A 12,127-nucleotide genomic window follows, 5' to 3' on the forward strand; every position below is an offset into this window, starting at 1 on the left:
CACATCATTAGGAGAATGATGTGATTGACTTGACCCATTCCGTTAGCTTAGCACTTGATCGTTTAGTTTACTTCTACCGCTTTCTTCATGACTTATACATGTTCCTATGACTATGAGATTATGCAACTCCCGAATACTGGAGGAACACTTTGTGTGCTACCAAATGTCACAACGTAATTGGGTGATTATAAAGGTGCTCTATAGGTGTCTCCGATGGTATTCGTGGAGTTGGCATAGATCAAGAATAGGATTTGTCACTCCGATTATCTGAGAGGTATCTCTGCGCCCTCTCGGTAATGCACATCTGCAAGCAATGTGACTAATGAGTTAGTTGCGGGATGATGCATTACGAAACGAGTAAAGAGACTTGCCGGTAACGAGATTGAGCTAGGTATTGAGATACCGACGATCGAATCTCGAGCAAGTAACATAACGATGACAAAGGGAACAACGTATGTTGTTATGCGGTTTGACCGATAAAGATTTTCGTAGAATATGTAGGAACCAATATGAGCATCCAGGTTCCGCTATTGGTTATTGACCGGAGACATGTCTCGGTTATGTCTACATAGTTCTCAAACCCGTAGGGTCCGCACGCTTAAAGTTCTGTGACGATCGGTATTATGAGTTTATATGTTTTGATGTACCAAAGGTAGTTCGGAGTCCCGAATATGATCACAGACATGACGAGGAGTCTCGAAATGGTCGAGACATAAAAATTGATATATTGGAAGCCTACATTTGGACATTGGAAGAGTTCAAGTGAAATCGGGATTTTACCGGAGTGCCGGAGGGGTTACCGGAACCCCCAGGGGTTAATGGGCCTTGTTGGGCCCTAGTGGAGAGAGATAGGGGCTGGCGAGGGCAGGCCGCGCCCCCCCTTTGGTCCGAATTGGAGTAGGAAGGGGGGGGGGGGGGGCGCCCCCTTTCCTTCTCCTTCTCCCGCTTCCTTTCCTCCTCCTAGTAGGAGTAGGAAAGATGGGAGTCCTACTCCTACTAGGAGGAGGACTCCTCCTCCTGGCGCGCCCTACAGGGCCAGCAGGCCTCCCCCTTGCTCCTTTATATACGAGAGCAGGGGGGCACCCTAGGACACACAAGTCTATCATTGATCTCTCCCAACCGTGTGCGGTGCCCCCACTACAAAAAAATACACTTCCGTGATGATACGTGTTTGTCACAGTAGGTCGCATTTTTTGTCATGCATGTACATCCATGACAATTTATGACCGAATCAAGATAGTCATACTTGTGCTGTCGTAGAAGTGTTCGATGACATTACCAAAATTATCATCATGGAAGTGTCCACTTCCATGACGATAAAAATCGCGCGTCACAGAAGTGCTTTCGTCAAGGGTGACCGACACGTGGCATCCACCGTAACGGAACACCGTTAAGCTATCGGGTCCGGTTTTGGATCCGATAACCCGCTAACAGCCCCGACCAATGGGGATTTTCCATGTGTAAAATCATCATTGGCTGGAGGAAACACGTGTCGGCTCACCGTTGGGACAGATGTCATCCACTCATTGGACTGAAGGCGCCTATGATACGTCGACACGTGGCACGGCCGAATAGAGGCCCATTCCTGTGAAAAGGCCGGCCCATGGAAAGCCTGTTAACGACCGGTTCACATATAGCCCATTTATAGCCTGCTAACCCAGGGCCCGTTACGACCTATCCGAATTAGGCCCAATAGCGTCATCTGGGCCGTCCAATATGATTCCAGACCATGTATGGCCCATGACGTCTTTCGGCCCATATGAGGCCCTTTGTAACTCTTGTCCCATTAATGGCCCGTGGTGAAACTGGCCCGTACTGAATAGTGTATCACTTTATACCCATTAACGGCCCATTAATCCATAGGGCCATTTGCAGCACATGTTATCTTTCGGCCTTCTCAGGACCCATTTATTCTTGGGCTCATTTCCAGCATTCGGTTACTTACGGCTCATTAGTGCCATTTTCTGCTTGTGGGCCAAATTCAGCCCGTGGTTACAGTCGGCCCGTTTGTGGCCCGTTAATACGTTGGGCCATTTTCATAGCGTCATCAAATACGACCTATTAACGATGGCCCGTTATGGTCGGCCCATGAACGGACGACTCCAACTCTAGCCCGTTTACGACCATAATGCGGTCTGTTTTTGTCCCATGTTTGGCCAATCGATCATACGGCCCGTAGAAGGCCCATTGTTTCTACGGCCCGTAGGAAGCCCAGTGTCACTATAGTAAATATGTAGCCCATGGCCTGTTAAAGGCGGGAAACTACTATAGGTTTAGACCTGCTAATGGCCCAAGATGATTATAGGCCCACGTTTTGGCCCATATGAGTAACGGGCCGGCCTGAAGACCGACAACACTGAGATCCACTAAGCCTTCCGGCCTAAATTACAACATACCGACCAAATAATAAACCTAAACTATACAACAAAGAAATTACGGCATATTACATCCATTGGGAATCAAAGTTCGCTATCGGTGATAATAAAGCGCAACATGACCGCAGATTACATACACTGGGCATCAAAGGTCGCCACCAGTGCATATAAACGCGCCGACAAAAGAATATACAAAATAGCACTCCAGAAGGCACTAGACCTGGCAAGCTCGGGCCCCGCAAGCAGCCGAACAAGCTGATGAGACCTCAGTTGTGTCAACGATAGATGCTTCATCCCTAGCTGTATGGCACCATAGTGTGCAAGGCAGTTCCCTGACATCTCCATTACATCTTTGACTTCAAGTCGGAGTTGAGCTGAAGCAAGCCTTTCCGCTTTAAGTTGAGACTGAAGAAGTCGAACTGATTGAGGCAGCGACTGCACAAAGGTTGTCTCACACCTACCGGTAAGTAGCTTCAACTCACTGTCTTCATCAAGACAGGACCTTGGGGTCATCTCACTATCCTCAAGATGGTTTGGCTCACTATCTTTCCTAAAGTTCTGCCTGGCATAAGAGATACGACTCTAAAAGAGAAACAAGGAGACACGTAACAGGTTTCACAATTATATAAGCAAATAAATGGATCTGTTCTGCATAAGGAACATATTTTTACAACTATAATTTAAAACTGGTAGTTGTTGCAAACATCCAATCAGATGTAAACAACAGTGGAGGAAATGATGCCTATCCAAATCTATACTAGAACAAAGTTTGAAGGCTTGAGAAGGATAAACTTACATTACATGTTAACACGGGCTGGACAAAGCCCTTCTCCATGTTGATGGAAAGATAATTCAATAAATTCCCCAAAGAAAATTCTTTATAAGCGTTGCCATTATTCTACATTTTGCAAAGAGTAAATATAGATCAAATAATATTGGAAGAAATAGAGGATAATGAAGCTCAGGTGCAGACTGATGATACATAATCAAATAGCAATTAATTAAGTACAGCGTTACAAGGCAAAAGGTACTGACAAGAGGAATGCAGACATCAACGTGTGCAGTGGCATTGGCTTTATTCAACATTTTGGTAAGAGTAAATGTAGATATGATAATTTGGAGAAAGTGGAGGGCAGGGCAGATAAGATGCAGAGTAATGCTAGACAATCAACTATCTCGCGATGCATGTACAGTAATACCACCACCGTCCGTTATTAGTTGTCGCTCAAATGGATGTATCTAGCACTATTAAGTTCTAAATACATCCAATTGATCAACAATTAATTCGATACAGAGGGAGTACATGACAACAAGTACTTACATGAGCAATCCAAAACTTCATAACCATTGTGTTAATTCTACATTTATCTAAGAGTAAATATAGATCTTATAATTTCAAGCAAAGGGAGGATAAAGAAGCGAACATTTACAGTGATGCTACATAATCAAACAGCAATGAGTGTAAGTATGCTGACAAAGGGCAAGAGGTACTGACAAGAGCAATGCAGAGCCCAGTATTGTCGTGAGATCCTATGATCCTTTGAGCAAGGAGATTCATCTGAAATTAGTTTTCATACAAGAGAGAAGGTAAGGCACATGCAGAAATTTAGGAGTTCAAATTTTGAATTGATATCATAGACAGTACCTGACGCTGGGCTGTCAGCAGTTCTAATAGGGGTTTGGCCACTGGAGTAGGGGTAAAGTCTGTTACAGTTGGGCCTGTGTTTTCTGTGGCTGCTGATCTATCTGATTTAACAGGTATCACTACCTTTTCCAAATACCTAGTTTGTACTCCTTGAGGATCTGCAATCACCCTCTTCCTTTTGGACATCTATTACGAAAGAACAACATTTGACTGGAAAAACATAGTATGACGACACATGGAATAGGTACAGAAAATGGATAGGTATGGCATATACTCATATATGATGCTTAAACTAAGCAGATGGTGTAACAAAGTAGAAGTAATGCAAGAGGTCAGATGCAAAATATGTGCGACCAATACAACCTTGCCAAGTTAGAGCATGCACCTTGATGGGTGAATAAGATAGGCCATCCTCCACCATGCCAAGTTTGTTAGCCAGTGGATTGTTCCGCAATATTCCTCTCGTGCGCCCATTCTCATATTCATTTTGATAATGTTCAATACCTGACATCCATGAAAACATAAAAACAAGTGAGATTATCTTTGTAATGCAGAAGTGATTCTAATCCAATACTTCCTCCATGTAAACCCCTTTGTGCTATCTCTGCAATTCTTCTAAGAGGTGCCATGCATGCTGTAATTTGGTGTGTGCATTAATATAATGTGGCCTACTACTCAAAATATGAGAGCTCCAGAAGTGATGATACTTCGCAGATGACAGCTTCAACATATAGTAAAGAAGAATAAGTCGACCTGACCTGACAGATTCAAAATATACTAAGGGAGAATAACTCGACCTGAACAGTCGACTGCAAGAGAAGAGGATCATCTTAAAGAAGAGCAGAAGAGCAAGCAGATTGAAGATATTACAAGTCTTTCTATACAATGTTGGTTGGCCACCCATGATGAACCAGAGCGCACAGAGAAATACTATTCCTTCCGGTCTCTCCATATGTGGCTCACATGCATTTCGAAACTAAAGTAGGAACATTTAGCTGACCAATTAAACATCTCTCAGTTTTACTAATATCAACATAATATCAGATTTTAATTTGTACAACTAAGTTTGTTTAGCTCGATGGGTGGAGCAGTGCTATTACGACACGAACCACGTAGGCTGATCGTGGTCATCATAAAATGGGGAAACCGTAAGCATGATGAGTATAGTGTTGACCGTGGCAGTGGGATGGCAGATCTGAAGCTGCAAACCGCGCAAAGGGTAGTTAGCAACCGATATTTGCTTTGAAATAACAACTAAGATTTGGTATGAACAAGGAAGTACAATCAACAAGTGACAAAGAAATGCAATTCTGCTGTCTCTCTATATGTCGCGACATGCATTTGGAAACTCAAGTGGGACCTTTAGCTAACCAATTAAATGTGTCTGTTAACTAATATCAATATCATATCACAATCATATTTGAATAACTAAGCTTTGGAATTTTGAGTGCTGTGTTGTTTAGTTTGAAGGGTGGAGTAATGCTAGTATGACAGAAAGCACCTACACAGATCATAGTAGAGTAGATAAAGGGGAAAACCCTAAGCATCAAGAGTAAAATCAGGAAAGTGGAACTAGCTGGACCAGTGGGTGGCGCACATGCTTTTCGAAATGAATATAGGAACATCAGGTGACCAATGAAACGTTTTCTGTTTCAGTAATATGAGCATCAAATCAGATTCATATTTCAACATGTAAGCTTTGGAATTATGAGTGGCATGTTGTTTCGCTTGATGGGTTGAGGTCTTGAGGAGCAGTGCTAGCATGACACGAAGCAGTGAAGCACCTACGATGATGGTAGTGAATATAAAGGGGGAAACCATAAGCTTTACGAGTATAGTGACCGTGACATGGCGGATCTGAATGTGCAAACCGGACAAAGCTACTTTGCAACCAATGTTTGCATTCAACTAGCCACTACGATTTGATACGGACAAGAAAAGTACAGTAAACAATTTAAGATCTATTTTCTGGGTGAGATCAATAACTTAAGCACATATGGAAGAGTACCACCTCTCCTGCGATGCCGTGTAGGCCCCTGCTGATACGTTGAGGGTGTTGCGGGTGCGATGGCTGTCAGCGGCGGGGAAGAAGACTTTAGATGGCTGACAGCTGGGTTGGGGGATAAATCCTGTTGCCGTGGATGATGCGGTCGTAGGAGCGGCAACGGCAAAGTGGACGACGACGCCGATGAAGCAAGACGACGCGATCAAAGGATCCTGGTCCGGCGCCGTGGATGAGAGACGTCCACCTCTTGCAGTGGACGACGAGGTAGGGGTAGCGGCTCCAGCAAGGTGGAGGATGGGGTGGCGGACGGAGGAGGCTGGCCATAGTGGGCAGGTTGTTGTGGCGCCGACGGTGTATGAATGGGGAAATGGAGGGGGAGGGGGATCTCAAACTTTGGGACACGCTTGTCTGAAATGTGGGAAAGTTATGAACTTATCCCCCATTTAAAATTTCGGACATCACGTCAGTTGGGGATAGGACGGTAATCTCGCATCTCCCAAATATTTGCCGGTAACGGTTTTGGGCGAGGAGAGGGTGTTTTGCCGCCCACGGTTGGCGCCCACGGTGTATGAACGGGGCTGACAGGTAGGGCGGTTGTGTCATGTCTGAGGGAAGTTACACATTTGCCCCTATTTAAAATATTAGCCTACATCAATTTCGGACGAGGAGAGTTTGTTTTGCCGCCCACCATGGATGAATGGGGAAATGGAGGGAGAGACATATGTCTTTCGGACGAGCTTGAATCAAATGTGTTTTTCCGCCCACGTTTGGCGCCCACCGTGTCTGAATGGGCTCAGAGGCCATCGTGTCACATCTGATTGAAGTTACTAGTCTACCCCTATCAACAACAGTGTAAATCTGGTCGAGAAGGATGTCAAGTGTCTGGGGTAGACAATAATTTCCATCTCTCAAACACTTGCTTCGGGCAGCCCACAAATGATAGTGGGTATTTAGCCGCTTCGTTCAAAACTTGGGAGAATTAGCATTCACGTTTGCCCTGGGCCCTGTCAACTAAATCCAAATCCAATTTTTATTCGATTACGAATATCCACAGATAATTCTACATTTTGTTATTTATTTCTTCAAAACCACAACAAAGATTTATTCCACCTTTATATATGATTATGATTTAGAAATGCTGCGATTTTTGAATTCAGTAGGTTGGATACACTTTGAGTCAAATAGTTATTTCATCCAATACAATATGCTCACACAAAAAACATTTCACCTTATGTCAATCATACAAGTACTGATGATTACCTTGCCTAAAAAATTCGGATCATTACAACACATGGACAACATAGGGGGTCTTACAACATAATCCATTCAGAGACATGAGACAACATGCAAGTACAATAATCTAATGACAATTTCAACCGCTATCTAAAGAAGAACTGGGATTACCCTGGGCTTCAGATAGCAGAAGCAGCAGGACCTCCTCCATATTCAAATGCAATATTCTTACTTCCTCCAATTCTTGGGTTGCTTGCATAATGCGTGCAGCTAATTGCATAATTTCCAGCTTCAAGATCGAAATTACCTCATTCATGGCAGCCACACCATCTCTTTCTGTCTCTAGTAGAGCCTCAAGAACTATAATATCTGTGCTCAGACTGCTCTCCGGCGGTGTTGCCTCTGAACTGCTACCATCTGGTAACATGGATGGCGCACTGCTTCCACAAATAGATTCCGGGGTTGTACATTGTGTCCTAGTGTGAACGGCATCCTGAAAGGTTTCCGCTAGACATAAGTAAGAGATAGTTATCGCACGATCCAGACAGTAAGCTTACATGGTAAACGACATACGAATTATTGCCGAGCATGGCAAGCTATATTTAAATGGTTCGAAGCAGCATCAGCCAAAAGAAATTAAAATGGTAAGATGAAACTAGGGATGTAAGTGGCAAATAAACGACATCCGCCAGTCCCATCTAGTTAGTTTTTGCTAGCTCCCTGGTTCATTTTCCTCAAAAAACAAAAACTCTTTTGAACTATCATACCACTAGTGGACTTTAATCGGGATTAAACGGGACCCAGTTGACATCCCTAGTTGAAAGGGAGTGTACCACCGCTATATTTAAGTTGCCAAGGCATCTAAGCAGTTGAAATAATCTAAGAAAGCACTTAACAGTGTGGCCTCATATAAACTACGAAGACAGTCTTGTGACGAAGTTCAGAGGAAAAGTTAAGGACTCAAATGAACTAGGCATGCATTTCTTTACGATAGTACAGCAGGCACTGCTGACATATTGGCCAACTCAGGTATAGCGTAACAAGTAACAAACAAGCATTCGAATCAAGAAATACAGCAAAGCAGACAACTGAACTATTTGTTATTCTGTAGGATTACAGGTTGAGGGCACAAGCCAAGAAAGCAGCGCACACGCATTATATTTCACATGTACTAAAATACACTGGCTTACCATATGTTGCTGTGAAGCCTCGCTACTGTTGCAATGTTCTTTGAAGATATCGTCAGCATCCCGTGGTTGCAAATCTACTTGTTGTAGTTTATTCTGCACCCTCTATTTAGGTAAAATTAATTTTAATCACATGCACTGGTTTGAATTGATCATCAATGGTTCATCTAAACTAATGAAAGAAGGGTGTGTGCATACACGACAATATACCTGCTTCCCTCTATTTTTATGCTTGTTCGAGGTGCCAGCCCCAAAAGAACAAATATTTTGCTTGATGGGGTTGGCAACTCCATAATTAATAGAAGCATCAAATTAGTCATGCAACTTGGGAAGATCAAGAACACACAAAAAAAGTAATGAATAGAGGCTCGTAGCAGTGATGTAATAGCTAGCATCAGAAAATGTAGCGTAAAATGAACAAAAACCAGTGGAACCACATGCTAGTTTGCTGACGTGTAATTAAGCATAGAGAACATGAGGCAGTCTGATGAAACCAATAGGTGGCAATAGAACAACACCATTATCATAAATATAGCATGCAAGAAGTAAAATAGTAGGCAGTGATATCTAGGAAGTACAGTAATACTTAGGACAAGACTAAAGCATATTAACTATATGTGCACTGGTATGTAATTTAGCACATGTAACATGTTCACTGCCAGAAGTATGGCCCTACAGGTGCAAGCGGAATAACGCGTCTCATAAAAAACTGAATGATGCCTTGAAGAAATTCAAAGGTGCGGTGCTTATGCTAAGAAAGTGAACGTAGGCGCCGACCGTTGGATAATAGTACCTGATTCTCGGCAGCGTATGGGTATCATTGGCATACTTGATAGCTAAGGATCGTCGATGGTGCTCGTGTTGCGGTTGAGTTTGGGCCGGCTGTCGCCGTCGCTGAAGCGGCTCCGGTGCTACGGTTGCGGCGCCTGTCGACATACAAGAAAGCTCATCTATGGTAAGTGAACAGTTGCACGATAAAGAGAAAAACCGAAGGAGTACAGATTGAAATAACCTGATGAGGCTGCGGCGTCGGTAAAGCAGGGCCGGTGGAGTTGAATATGGCGTCCGTGGAGAGGGTCCGGTGCAGTGGACGAAGGCTTCGGCGGGTGCGTTGTATAGTGCTTCCGATGAGGCGGATCTGTTGCGGCGGACGAGGGCTTGTATGAAGGGCCAGCGAAGGGACGGACGAGGGAGTCAGTGAAGGGCCTACACTGTGGTGGACGAGGGAGCCTGTTAAGCAGATCCGGTGCGGTGGACCATGATGGCGGTTAAGGGGATTTGGAGCGGTGTACAAGCCAGTCGCTGAAGTGGCTCCGGTGAAGTGGTGAGTTGGCAGTTGGGGGTTCCAAAGTGCGGAAGGTAGATCCGTCGGGGTGTGAGGTCCACCGCTGTGGCGGAGGACTAGATTCGGTGGCTTGCCGTGGTTGGGGGGGGGGGGTCGGGGAGGGGAAGGGGAGGGGCTCTGGGGAAGAATGTTGAGGGCAAAGAGGGGAAAACAATGGAGTTACCAAAGCAACCATTTTCCGTTCATGTGGCAGGGGTAAAACAGGAATATCACAGGGCTAAACTTTCGGGCGCGAGATATTTCGATGTGAGCGGGAAGTTTGAAAGCTTTTGGCGCCTGAAATTATATTCTGCTCTTGTATGGCCGACTATGATATCATGGCCGAGAATTTGTTTGTTTTGCACGCAAAAAAGTGCAAGTTTTGAAAATCAGTGTCTCCAACTCGAAACTTAGATTGTCCATTCAATTCAAATATGGATCATTGAGCTACTACAAGCAAATACCATCATATGGTCCAATTGAAATGAAATTCCAAATGTGTTTATCCTAAATATGATGAAAAAACAAAAATGTGTATGTGTATTAATAAATTGGATGATTATAAAGTTTGAACATGCCCGTATGTGTATATCTCTAGGTTTGATATATGAATTTGAAATCACGAAATCCCGACTTAAAAATGTACCTCCATTTAAATGAATTACAAAAGCTAATGATGGAGCCGAATTCCAAAATTCCTATCTTAGGTTTGTAATTCTGGTACATCAAAGTATATCACGCATGTTTAAAAATATCGTTATCTCATAGTCCAAACTGTGAAACAAATTGATCAACCTTGAGTGCACACACTATTGACCATGTATATCTCAATTACGCTAAAGTCCCTCAAATATAGACACCTCACTCCTTATCTGAAGCCAACCCTCCCCTCGTCGCCCACCCTCCCCCACACACAGAGAAGTTGTTCTCTCCCCCAAACACTAACACACGAGCACATTAACACCCCTCTCTCTTCTAAAGTCCGGACCCCAATATAGGTCTCTATCACTTTGTCTCTTGGGCATGCACACATCTCTTCCCCCCACTCTCTAGCTAGGTCTCCCGGCATCTCTCTTTCCCAAGCACACGCACTATGTAGAGTGTATCTTTCCCATACACACAAAATGTCGCCCCAAACGTCTATCTCCCTAGTTATGTGGTTCTCGCACACTCACCTCACACACCACCCCCACTGCAAAACAAGCACACATTGTCTCCTTGTGCACCACTCTCCTCTTTCTATCTCTCCCACATGCGGACCCACCCCAGCTCCTCCCTGTATACATATATGTCGTGGCTCTTTCCATAGCTCCCTAATGTATCACCGTTCTCGATCTCGCACATTGTTCTCTACACCATCTATTCTAGATCTCTCATGAAGTCCCTATCACACACACGGTGACTCGCTTCCCTTGCGTCTCCGTACATAGGCCAATTTCAAACAACATCAACATTGTCTCCTTATCTATATGCCATTTATGGACACAAACGCCCCTCTCTCGCCCCCTCTCTTCCTCTCTCTCTCCATCGCCAGCTCTCTCTCTCTCTCTCTCTCTCTCTCTCTCTCTCTCTCTCGCTCTCACACCCCTCTCCAACGCACAATCGATGTCTCTTCCAAATAGTCTGCTCCCCCCGCCCGCACCCATGCTATCCCACTACTACACATGTCACACCATTCCCCCTTCCCTTATACTAGGTTTACATCATTAGTGGTCTCTCTACTCCACATACACACACTCCCTCTACTCCACATACACACACACACACTCCCTCTCACACACAAACACGCGCACAAACACACACGACACGCACAAACACACACGACACGCACAAACACCCATTAATCTGGATCCTCATCTCTCCCCATGTCCGCATGTGTATCTCGCACACTCACTCTCTAATTATGTATATGTGTCTCCACGTTACACAACACAAAGCCCCATGTACATGTCTCTCTCTATCCTCCACACACATATACACAAAGAATCTGTTATCATTACCTCATTCTCTAGACATATATCTCTCTCTCTCTCTCGCAAACACGCTCAACAAGGGTTTCCTCGTGAATAACTTATCGTATATTCATCAACAGTCATGGCAGTATGGCGAACACGAGACATGAAAAAGAATAAATCTACACATGCTTAGACCACCTAGTATGACTACTAGGACTAGAGCAAGCCAAAAAGCGCGCCGCCATCACCCCCTCCTTATCGGCGAGGGGAAAACCTTTGTTTTACACAGTCGAGAAGTCATTGTGCTAAGGCTCACATGCTGAGGCGTTGAGTAGAATGTAGATGCTAGTTTACGGAAACAAGTATCGATAATACGTTTGTATCTCCATACTTATAGTTCTTC

The sequence above is a fragment of the Triticum aestivum genome, chromosome 3A (genome assembly GCF_018294505.1).
Source record: "Triticum aestivum cultivar Chinese Spring chromosome 3A, IWGSC CS RefSeq v2.1, whole genome shotgun sequence".
Taxonomy (NCBI): Eukaryota; Viridiplantae; Streptophyta; class Magnoliopsida; order Poales; family Poaceae; genus Triticum; species Triticum aestivum.